This window comes from Peromyscus californicus, unplaced genomic scaffold (assembly GCF_007827085.1).
Source record: "Peromyscus californicus insignis strain IS unplaced genomic scaffold, ASM782708v3 Scaffold_11__1_contigs__length_118956290, whole genome shotgun sequence".
Lineage (NCBI taxonomy): Eukaryota > Metazoa > Chordata > Mammalia > Rodentia > Cricetidae > Peromyscus > Peromyscus californicus.
The window spans coordinates 71,031,241-71,043,458 of record NW_026294402.1 but is presented as its reverse complement, the minus strand read 5'-3'; the positions used below and the strand labels follow the sequence as shown (position 1 = coordinate 71,043,458).

At 38.7% G+C, this 12,218-nt stretch overlaps 1 protein-coding gene across 1 annotated transcript in view; it reads right to left on the bottom strand.

The window, feature by feature from the left end:
- Positions 1–7,736: 7,736 nt before the first annotated feature.
- The window catches only part of Hmgcll1 (3-hydroxymethyl-3-methylglutaryl-CoA lyase like 1), a 205,687-nt gene continuing 201,205 nt past the window's right edge, over positions 7,737–12,218 (bottom strand). The window contains exon 9 of the mRNA XM_052714759.1: positions 7,737–12,209. The gene's annotated coding sequence lies outside the window, so the exon portion shown is untranslated. The remainder of the gene's footprint in view (positions 12,210–12,218) is intronic.

Genomic DNA, 12,218 nt, shown 5'->3' with positions numbered 1-12,218 from the left:
CCTCCAACACCCGCTAACAGCATCTGCTCAAGACCAAGATTAACAATTCCATTCCTCAGTGTAACCATTCCTACGAAATAACAATCCTTAAAAGTTGGTGTTAACCCTCTGTTTTTACCATGCTGTGCATTTTTTGCATTTATGAATTAATGTGTGCATGTGAGCACATGCATGCCAACTGCACTTGTATGGAGCTAAAAGACAATTTGTGAATCAGTTTTCTCCTTTTATCCTGTGGATCCTGGAGATCAAACTCAGGTCACCAGCTTAGTGGCAAGCACCTTTACCTGCTGAGCCAGCCCACCAGTCCACTGTGCACATTTTTTTCTGGAGCCTGTTAGAGCAATTCTCTTTTCACGTCTACTTTTTAAGGTTTTGGTCTTCTCAATAATCTTATGATTAGTTTGCCTAGGAATTTGTCAGATCAGTTTATCTTTTCAAGTAATTAACTCTTTGACAGATTTTGTACATTGTTGATTTGGTTTCCATCTCATTAGTTTTCCCCCTTAATCTTTAATATTTCTTGCCATATGTTGCACGTGTAGTTGGCTTGTTATTATTTTTCTGAGACCTTGGGGCACATCATTAGAATAGTTGTTTTGTGTCCTTCTGATGTTTTAATGGGAGTGCTTAGAGTTGGGGACTTTCCTCTCAGAACTGCCTAAGCTACGTCTCAGATGCCTGAGCAAGTTGTGCCATTATTTTCTATGCTTTTGGGATTTTTAGACTGTCCTCACTGGTTCTTCAGTGATCCACTGTTCTTGTCGTGCTAGAAACCCCATCCAATGACTGAGGGAATTGGATGCAGAGATCCACGGCCAGGCCCCAGGTGGAGCTCCGGGAGTCCAATTGGCGAGAAAGAGGAAGGTTTATATGAGCGAGAATTGTTGAGACTAAGGTTGGATAAAGCACAGGGACAAATAGCCAAACGAATGGAAACACATGAACTATGAACCAATGGCTGAGGGGCCCCCAACAGGATCAGGTCCTCTGAATAGGTGAGACAGTTGATTGGCTTGATCTGTTTGGGAGGCATCCAGACAGTGGGACCGGGTCCTGTGTTCAGTGCATGAGTCGGCTGTTTGAAACCTGGGACTTATGCAGGGACGCTTGGCTCAGCCTGGGAGGAGGGGACTGGACCTGCCTGGACTGAGTCTACCAGGTTGATCTCAATCCTCGGGGGAGTCCTTGCCCTGGAGGAGATGGGAATGGGGGGTGGCCTGGGGGAAGGGGAGGGGGGCGGGAGGGGGGGAGAACAAGGGAATCTGTGGCTGATATGTAGAATTAAATTATATTGTAAAATAAAATAAAATAAAATTTAAAAAAAGTATATTGTTTTATTTCCAATCACTTACATTGTTTCTGTGTGTTTTCACTGTTTTTTTTAATTGCTGTGAAAAAAAATACACGACAAAGGAAACATAAATCGAAAGGTTTTACTTCAATGTACAGTTCAGGAAGATTCCATCAGTTGTGGCAGAGGAGGCACAGCAGTGGGGATGGATTGGATTGCATCTGCACTCGGCAAGCAGAGAGGGGAAGGCTGGTGCACAGCTTCCTTTGTCTTTTTCTGGATGTTTTGTTTATATGTATGTATATGAATACATACCACACACGTGGTTGCTTATGGTAGAGGGCACTGGATCCCCCAGAACTGGAGTTAAAGGCATTTGTGACCCACCTGATGTGGAGGTGGGACTCTGGTCATCACGGAACCTCCCTCCAGCCCATTCCTTTGTCTTTTCTATTCAGTACAAGACCTCCATCTATGGGATGATGAGACCGACATTGGAGTGAGTCTTTCACTGTCACTGACCTAATCTAGAAACCATCCTCACAGACAACAGGGAGGAGGGTTTGTCTCAAGTAGACAGGATAAACCTACACACTGAAGGTTCTCTTGCTGTTGATTTCTTCTTTCATTCCTCTAGGATCTGATAAGAGCCATTATTTGATTCTTCTGTACTTTTAAACACTTGCTTTGAATCCTATAACATGATCAGTTTTAGGGAAGGTTCTGTGGACCACTACAAAGAATGTGTATTCCCTACCTGTTATGCTATAAATATGCGTTACGTCCGATTTAGTTGTGTTATAATTTGCCCTTTTTAGTTTTTAGTTTGAAAACCTATCTAACTAAGTGTGAAAAGTGGATATCTCTGCCCACTGTTACAGCAAGATTTAGCCAAAGTCTCAAACAGGCCTTTTAGTGTTTGTTCTATGAAATTAAGAGCCCTGAGATTTGATGCAAAAATATTTGTGATTGTTTGCTTTATTAATATGTAGTGGTCCTCATATTTCCCTGATGAATTTGTATTTGAAATCTCTTTATCAAATATTGTAATAGCTATACCAGCTCATTCTTGGCTTCCATTCATTGGCTGTGTAGATATTTTCCTATCTTTTATCTCTCAATTTGTACATGTCTATGCCTCAAGGGGGCCAACAATTCCCTCATTCATTTTAGAGCATATGCCATTGTATCTCCAGGAGAGTATCTGTGGACCTCTCCTCCCATGTCTAACTGGAGTTGGAAGGATTTCATTCTAGTTCATTCATTGTTTGGTTTCTTAATGTTCAGGAAATTTCAACACAATCTCACTTCCACACGATCTAAATTATACAACTCTGCTCCTTTCTAATAACATGGCCACATTCTATCCTCATGTCATAGGTTCATAGGCGTTCTTCCCACTACAAATTTTCAAGTTAAAATAGTTTATTTAAAAAATTATAAGCCAAAATAAAACTTTCTACCACTGTCAGACGGGGTCACTTGGAGCTAAGTTAGCAATGGACTTCCAGATAGTCTTTCAGAAGGTAACTGTAGATACAAAATCTTGAAGATTTCTGTCTTTTGTCATCTCAAGACCTATCACAGAAAATAGTACCTTTAGAGGGTTTTCCGTAGGAGTAAGCAACCTTTTCATTACTCTTCAGTATTTTAGAATCCATCCTAATATTAGCCACAAGTTGACCAGTCTTCTATTGCAGAGGAAGTGTGTGTGTGTGTGTGTGTGTGTGTGTGTGTGTGTGTGTGTGTGTATTTTGATTATATTTTGTTGTTATAATAGCATTCTAGAGAAGCATTCTTAGGGTTAGAAGGACAACAGAAGATCTGTAGGCTGCTTAACCCCACCTTTGTAAATATACAAAATGTCATGGCCAATGGTATGTATAATAATCATTACTCAGCTCTTCACTTTCTTCTAATAACTTCTTTGCTCTTTGCCTCCATTTCATGCTATGTTATTTTTTTAAAATTGCATTTGGTACTAAAGTGATTTTTTAATAAATAAAGTCATGTCAAAATCCAGGAATTAGAGAGTACTGAAAATTTAAAGAGATGGGTGTTAAGCAAAACTGAGAGGCAGATACAAATGCATTTACATGCATGGAGTTTCAGGAAATAATTCCCTTTTAAAGTTACTAAGCCTGTATCACAGACACAAGACTTTAATTTTTAAGATATGGAAAGATACAAATGGAGATTTAGGGTCTCAGTCTCAAAGATTATGACCTATGCAGACAAGATCTGTCAGAACCAATTTCTGAGGATAGGATGGGGCATTTTTGTCCACGCCTCAGGTGAAGCGTGAACTGCCTTGGTTTATGTATCTCAGGACTCACAAGTGTGATCTGGTAACTCTATACACCATGACAGAGCACATGGATAATTTTTACTTAGAAAAAATTCCCACAAACTGTTTTTGAAATTTCAGAACTCTTTAGTCCTTTCTTAAGTGTTTTTGTACAACTCAGCTATTATAACGGGTAGTGTTAATTGTCAACTTGAATGACCTGAGAGATGGGTCTCTGGGAAACTGCCTTAATTTTGTTAATTGATATGAGAAGATCCATCCACTCTGGATGACACCATTCCATGACTGTGATCCAGAACTGTATTTGCAGACAAAGGAGCTGAGCAGCAACACACAGGCATTGCTCTCTGTCCTTGTGGATGGAGCCAACTGTCTCAAGTTTCTGATGCTTCTACACTCTCCACCATAATAGACTATAACCTTGAACTTTATGCCAAAATAAGCCCCTTCTCCCGTAAGTTACGTCCATCAGGAATTTCTATCAGGAAAAGAAAGTAACAAGACAAGAATCTAAGACAGCTATGATTTTCTTAAGGTTAAAAGGTAAACATTTTGATAAAAGTAAAATTGTCTTTCTAATGTTACTAATTCATTGATCTCTTTGGTCTCCCTTAAGTACATCATAGTACCTATTTTCTTCCCAAATCAGTGTAGAATTGGGCCATTTCTTTCCTATTGAGGTACAGTTACTTGCAGAGGGGGACTATGTTATATTCGAATGATTTCTGTGCCAACCATTACCTAGCACAATGCCTCTTCGTAAATCTCAAAATTCTTTTCCTGATTAACTAAGTAAGTGAAAAGATCTCGGCACAGTACTTTATATCGTTTAATTTTGCAAATCTGAGGAACAAGGAGAGATGAGGCCAATGTCCCACTAAGCATTATTTTAAAGATTTATTTCTATTTTTACACATGCATTTATGTCTACATGTATATGCATCTGTGTTTGGGTGCCAACAGAGGTCAGAAGACAACATCAGATCCCCTGGAGCTGGAGTTATTGGTGGTTGTAAGACACCTAATATGGGTGTTGGAAACCAAACTTGAATCCTCTGGAACAGCATCAAGTCTTCGTAACCCTTGGGCCATCTCTCTAGCCACCCTTGACAGCATTCAGTGCTGTTAACTTGAATTACTTAAAACATCTTGACTGAATAATTATCTTTATCGGGTTGCTCTGTGGACATACCTGTGATGGATTGTTTTGATTGGCTTAATTTGTGCAGAAGGGCCTAGCCCACTATGGGAAGTATAATCCCCAGGCAGGTGATCCTGGATTGTATAAGAACACCAGCTGAGCACAAGCTTGCAAGCAAGCTAAAGAGTGAGGCAGCATACGCATTCCTCTGTGACTTATGCTTCAAATTCCAACCTTGAGTTTTTGCTCTGATTCTCCTCTACAATGGATTATGACCTGGAAGTGTAAACCAAGTATACCCCTTTCTCTCCAAGTTTCTTTACTCAGAGTATTTTATCAGGGCATTAAAACAAAATTAGATAATAACAAAAAATTACAGTGTTTCCTATTTAGCTAGACTTTATATGAAAAGATGTATGATCAAGAGGGTTCAGTTCTCACCCATACCCACACAATGCAAAGAATATTTGAAGTTCAATCAACTTTCACTTGTCAGATATTAAAGAGGGTAAAGTTTCCTGTTCTGCATAGAAAAGCTTCCTTTAGTTTGCTAGCACATGTAAGGCAGGATGGTCTGGACAGAAGCAACACATTCGCATTGTGAAGAAGAAACTACCCCTTGCCAGGAGTTGTACATCATTTAAAGAGAAGCCAGGCTCTCACAGGAAATAACATTGGGCATGTGAAAACTGATGGAGAGCAAGAGGAAATATGAAACTCATGCTATGAAATACATGGCAAGCAACAGAGGGATTGGTAAGGCAGATTTGCATTCTGGAGAGTGTATCAATAGCCATGTCACCTGTGAATTTGAGACTCAAACGTTCTTTAGAAATCAGATAGGTTTCTACAAAAAGGCTTGTTATTCTTTTTTTTTTTTTTTTTTTTTTTTTTTTGGCATGGGTATTTTGCCTGAATGTATGTCTGTGCACCACAAATAAGGCCAGAAGAGGGCATCAGATCTCCTTGGAACTAGAGTAACCAATCATTGTAAATTGCCTTATGATGCTGAGAATAGAATTCTGGTCCTCTGTGAGAGCAGCCAGTGCTCTTAACCATTGAACCATCTCTATAGCCTCCTTAACAAACACACTTTGTATCTAAAACAAGTCAGTGGCAACAAGGCTGGAAAATACATAGTAATTTTAATATCTGGATGGAATTTGGGGAATAAGAGTGATCATATTGTGTTTATAATGTGTCCTGGCCATAATCCACTTTAGCAGAGGTGCTCCTACAAGAATTGAGACAGCTAAGAACTTCAAATACATTCACACATTTTTCACCCGTTAACAGGCTTTCTTTCCTTCTTTCTGTGCGGACAGTGAGGCTGAGTTATGAGCACATGTAGAAGTTTACTCCAGTGAACTTCCTCTTTCCTCTTTTCTCCCAACTGGTAATGCAACCTAACCTTCTTCTCGCATGTGCTGCCACAAGCACCAGAAACCAGTCAGTTTGCTAGACTTATAACCACACCACATGCTGGCACCTGACCACTGCTGCCTGCTCTGCAGGTTGTTCTCAGTAACAGTGGTGTTTCTATAGCAGTGCAGTGGAGGAGGCACTCTTATTCTCTGTCTCTGTCTCTCTGTCTCTGTCTCTATCTGTATGTGTCTTTCTGTCTCCGTGTCTCTGTCTCCCTCTCTTTTTTTCTCTTTCTCCGTGTATGTGTCTTTCTCTGTGTATCTGTCTCTGTCTCCCTTTCCCGCTATATCTCTTTTCTCTCTCTTAGGATTGTGTGGGTATATTACTCTCAATAAGAGGAAATCAGACACATTTTTCCTTCCAAGAATTCTCACCCAGGAACATCTTACATCAAAACCTGTCCCCAGGTCAAGTCTCTTTAGCAGGGCGTCTTGCACCTCAGTTGCTGTCTCTCAACAGTCTCCCTTTCTGTCTGCTGACCTGCTACATCACACTACATATCCTACGCTATAATCCTTAAATCCATCTTAGATTTGGTGTCTAAATGGAAAAAGAAACCATGGGTCTGTGGGCCAGAATGTATCAAAGGTTGACAATTTGAGACAGTTCATCAGTCTAAAAGGATGCTTCCCCAGGACGATATTTTTAAGAAATACTACTAAATACTGCTAAAACAAAATCTAAAAACAGTAGAAAACAAAGACAATAAATAAACAGCAGCAAATCTCGATACCCACATTCACGACTGAAATTCAGTATTTACTGTTTAGGTTTCACTTTAATGCAGAATACGAAATTGAGTGAATGGCTTTAGGAAGCTGAAGTTTACTCATCTTTCACTTTCTTGCAATAAAGTTTCAGAGAAAAGGCTGCATCTTCACAGTCTGCAAGGTGTGATCGAGGATTCAACTCCTTAGAGAGGAGGAGGCATCACTTTATAGCCTGCAGGTGATACAGGCCTAGGATTCCAGCCACAAGCTAAGAGAAAGTTCTCAGGCATGAGACTACCCCAAGTGCTACTGAAGCTACATCTGTTATATACACATTATACAGAAGGAGGAGGAGGAAGGGACCAGATGACCCAGGACATCTGTGTTTAAACTTTTCAGGACCTTTGTGGAGATAGTGACCACCTGTTTCAACTGTCAGTGAGGCCACAGTAAAAAGTGCTTAACTAATAATTGAAGTAAGATTTGGGGAGAAAAGCTACATAGATATCCACTGGGCAACCAACACTTGTGCAGTGTTTAAAGTAGGTGTTAAGATCTTTGATAGTTCAGGAAAGTTATCAGAAAGGTGGATATTTGGGGTGATAGAAGTAACTCCAGGGGCTGGAGAGATGGTTCAGCTGTTAAGAGCTCCTTCAAAGGACCTAAATTCTGTTCCCAGCACTCACATGTCAAATCACATTGCCTGCAATTCCAGCTCCAGGGAATCTAACCCAGGTTAGGGTTCCCTAAGACATTCATTAACATGCACATACCTGTACATAATTAAATGAATAAAAATAAACATTAAGAAACAGTAATAATTTGAAGAAAACCGTTGAGAATAAAGAAGTCAACAAATGCATCAAAACAAATATATATTATAACAAAACCAAATTAATTGACCAACTATACTAAAATTCTAGTTACCAATTGCTTATCATAAGTATATTTAAACTAGTAAGAAAAATTCTAAACTAAAATTATGAGCAAAGATACTCTGAGCATGAACAACAAAAGTATAGTTAGTTTCAATCAGGCAAAGTAAAAGTGAAGGTGGGAATGTGACAAAGGAGGCATTATACCAGGATTAAATGTACAACCCAAAGTCATAAACTTCCGCAAATTTGAGAATACATTAATAAAATACACTGTAAATATAAAACAACTGGATAAAATTCAAATGTTATATATGAAACAAATAATTATGTCTGTATAAATCTACTAATATTTATGTATAACACATCTGTATAGAACACATTTTGTTCTTAAGATGTTGAAGTATTTACAAAAATTGTTCATTTATTTGGTCATCCAGAAAACCTTAATAAATGCAGACAGAGATATGATGATCAGTCATTTTCATGCTAATTGACTAATGTTATTCCATAAATGGAAGCAATGTGCTACAGTGATTGTGATCATCAGCTGTAGAGTTGACCTCATTTGTGACCTTGGAAAGTTACTTATATTCCATATCTGTTTGACCATCAATAATATTAGGAAAATAATAAACTCTTGTTGTGTCTGTATGTGTGTATGTGTGTGTGTGTGTGTGTGTGTGTGTGTGTGTGTGTGTGTGTGTGTGTGTGTGTACAGTGTGTGTATGTATGTTTGTGTGGGTAGACATGTATGTGCAGTTGTATATGTCATGCTTGAGTGTATTTGGGAAGAGGTTAGAGATCCACCTCAAGTGTCTTCTTCAGGTGCCAAAGGAAAAAAAAAGGTCTATCATTTAGCTTAGCACTCATCAATTCAGTCAGATGTCTGGCCAGTTAGCTCCAGGTTAACTGCTGTTTCCACTACTCACCAACCCTCAAGTCCTGGGGTTACAAGTGGGCTCCACTGTTCCTGACATTTACTTGGATCTTGGGGATCTGAACTCAGATCCACATGTTTGTACAGCAGGCATTTTACTGATTCATCTTGCTCCTCAGTCATAAAAAAATAGTTTCTACATCATAAAGCACTTTGGAAAAGTAAATGAAGCAGCATAAACCAAATGTTTAGAACCACTGTAGTTTATAGTATACACAAATAATATTAGTATGAATATTATCTCAAAGGTTAAAAGTTTTATGCTTGTTTACTACTAACTGTTTTTATTGCTTGACTTTTTGAAATCAAAGGTCACTTGACAAGTTCTGTTCAGCCTATGTGCATATTTCCTATCAAGTAGCATAAATAGATACATTCACTTAGATTCTGATATAGTCTCTCACTTACGATTAGTATTTTGGAGAATTATCTGAGAATATTTTCTCCTTTTAGTTAAAATAGATTCTTTTCTCCCATAATATATTCTAATTACAGGTTCTCTTCCCTCTACCCCTCCCAGTACCTCTCCAGCTCCCCTCCCATCCAGATCCATTCCCTTTCTGTCTCTCATTAGAAAAGAACTGGCTTCTAAGATATAGCAACCAAACAAGATAAAATAAAATATAATAAGATAAGACGAAAACTATCACACTGAAGTCGGATAAGACAAACCAACAGAAGGAAAAGAGCCCAAGAGAAAGCACAAGAATAAGAGACCCACTCATTCATACACTCAAGAATCATGTAAAAACACCAAAATAGAAGCCATAATCTGTATGCAGAGGACCTGGTGCAGACCCATGCAGGTCCTGTACATGCTGCCTCTGTCACTGTGAGTTCATGTGAGCTTTGATCGTATTGATTTAGAGGGCTTTATTCTCCTGGTGTCTTCTATCCCCTCTGACTTTTACATTCTTTCTACCCCCTCTTCTGCAGGGATCCCTGAACTCTGAGGGAAGGGAAATGTATGCTTTTTAAAGACATTTTATTTAAGACAAATCAGAAAATGAAATGGCATTAATTCAAAATAAATTTTATTGCACTTTTTTTTTGCTTTGTGTGGGTGCACATATGTAAAGGCAATGATACAACTTGTTTCATTCAGTTTTCTTCTCCTACCACATGGGTTCCTAGTATTGAACTCATAAGGATTGGCATCAAGTGCCTTAATCCTCTGAGTCATCTCACTGGTCCATAAGTTCAAAATAACGTAAAAAGTGGAACCAGGAGGCACAGTTCAATGATGGAGCAACTTCCCTTAGGTGCACCCCTGGGGGTGTATATGTGAGGGTATGGAGAAGAGAGAAGAGAAGATGGCAGTGAGAGAGGCTGTGAACAGAGAGTGGCATAAAAAGGCAGACAGAACACAACGGATAGAGAACGAGATGGTGAGGGAGGGAGGGAAAGATGCAGGAGGAGTCACACAGAGACAGGGTACTTTAAAATCAGTATATGGGAAGCAGCTATACACACAAACCAGAAAAACCATGAAGAATTATGTTCTTATTTTCATCATAAAAGAACTGAACATTTATTTTAGAAATTAAGGACTAGGGACAGGATCAGAAAACATGTTTGCCATTGGGGAGAGTTGTGCAGAGAAAGATTTCAACTGCGTATGAATGTTGTAGGAACCATCCTGGAGAGGATAGTTGAGAAAGTACTACTGATGATGTCAGAAACTCTGGTAGAGGGCAGAAATTAAAATAATGTGGTTACAAATAAAGCCAGTGTGATGGCCCTATCAACTCGACTACACCTGGAATGAACTAAAACTCCAAAATGGAGGGGAACACCTTTGAAGAATTTTCGCTTAATTTGATGTGGAAAGATCCACTTTTAATCCAGGTCTTTGAGGTGAGAAAACACACCTTTAATTCATATCTTTAGAAGTGGGAAGACTCACCTCTAATCTGGTCCACACCTTCAGTCGGAAGCCTATATAAGGACATGAAAGAAGGAATATTTCTCTCTTTGCCTGCTTGTTCTTGCTCTGGCTAGCAAGTTCATTCCTTCACTGGCCTTAGAGCCCACCTCTTTGCAATTCCAGTGTGTACTGAAGACCAGCTGAGACATCCAGACTCATAGACTAAACATCTACTGGATTCTTGGACCTTCTATGGCAGCCATTGTTGGGTTAGCTGACCACAGCCTGTAAATCATTCTAATAAATCCCCTTCCAATACATACAGAGAAAGATTCTGTAAATTTTCTTCCTATAGAGAACCCTGACTAACACAGCCAGTAAATTGAGTAATGCTGTTTTCTCCAGTGTGGTGACACAAAGATAATTAAACTTAAAGGTCATTTTTTAAAAATGTATTTGAGGATCACAGGAATGGGTGCCAGAAGGTAGTATGTGAACAGTTGCCTAACATATGATCAAGCAGAGTTAAAGGTACTGAAACCAGCAGGACAGTGATGAAATTATATTAGAATTTATATTGAAGTATAATCACATAACAGAATGAGGCAACATGAGTCAAAGAGGAAATCTGTATGCTAGGTTTTATCTTCCAATTATTACTTCACTAAGACATATCCCGTTTCATATTCTGTGTTCAAAATGTTGTGTTGGTACTGTTCCATCAGGGGGTGAGGTCTAGGTCTGTTCCCCCTTGGAACTCGGCAAAATTTTGCAATTGTCTCCCCCAAAACACTGCATTGAATTATATACCCTGGTTCTGGAGGCTACTCACAAGAGTCATTGCTATATTTTGTGTATCATTAGGATTTGTCCCCTCTGATTTAATTCATGCACTCAAGAAGAGAGGAGATTAATTTTTATAGTACTATATTTCTTCTATCAAATAAATCACTGGGTGTAATATTGTCATTAGCAGACTTCTGTTATACAAAACCTGCATGCAAGCATAATGTGATTTACAACCGTGATATAATCAATCCATTTCCAGAGAAGTAATGTCTGATACTAAGTTATTTACTTAAATCTACAGAGATAATTTATAATGTTATAATTTCAGTTCATTGGACTTTAGTAAACCGTATGCATTTTGAAAATAAAACCTAATGTCTCTGCTTATGTAAAAATGAACATTAGCAGAATGTAATAAAAACAATAAATCATGTAGCAATGGGAACACAGATGCTTCTCTTTCATTTGCCTATCTCTCTCTTTTTTTTTTTTAACTTCTCGCTGAAGGTAATACTTTATATTTACCAAACGTAGATTAAAAAAGGGGATCAGGGTCATTTGTTTCATTGAACATCAAGGAAGTTGTAGATTAAAGTGAGGAATAACGGCATCCAAGTCAGAGTGATGGAGATACAGTGAACAGTTCACTTCCTGTGAAGAATTTGTGCATCACTGAAAGTAGTCTCTTTTCACACTGTGGCTGGGTTTGAAGAAACGGGGGCAGATGTGGCATAGTTTTTAGTCATCTTGGAATTTGAAGCATTTGCCAACATGAGAAACATCCGTTCCACATTTGAATGTAACTTGGATTTACAATAATTTTCCTGGGTTGTTTACATCGTCGTTCCTTTTCTATAATCCTGAAATTA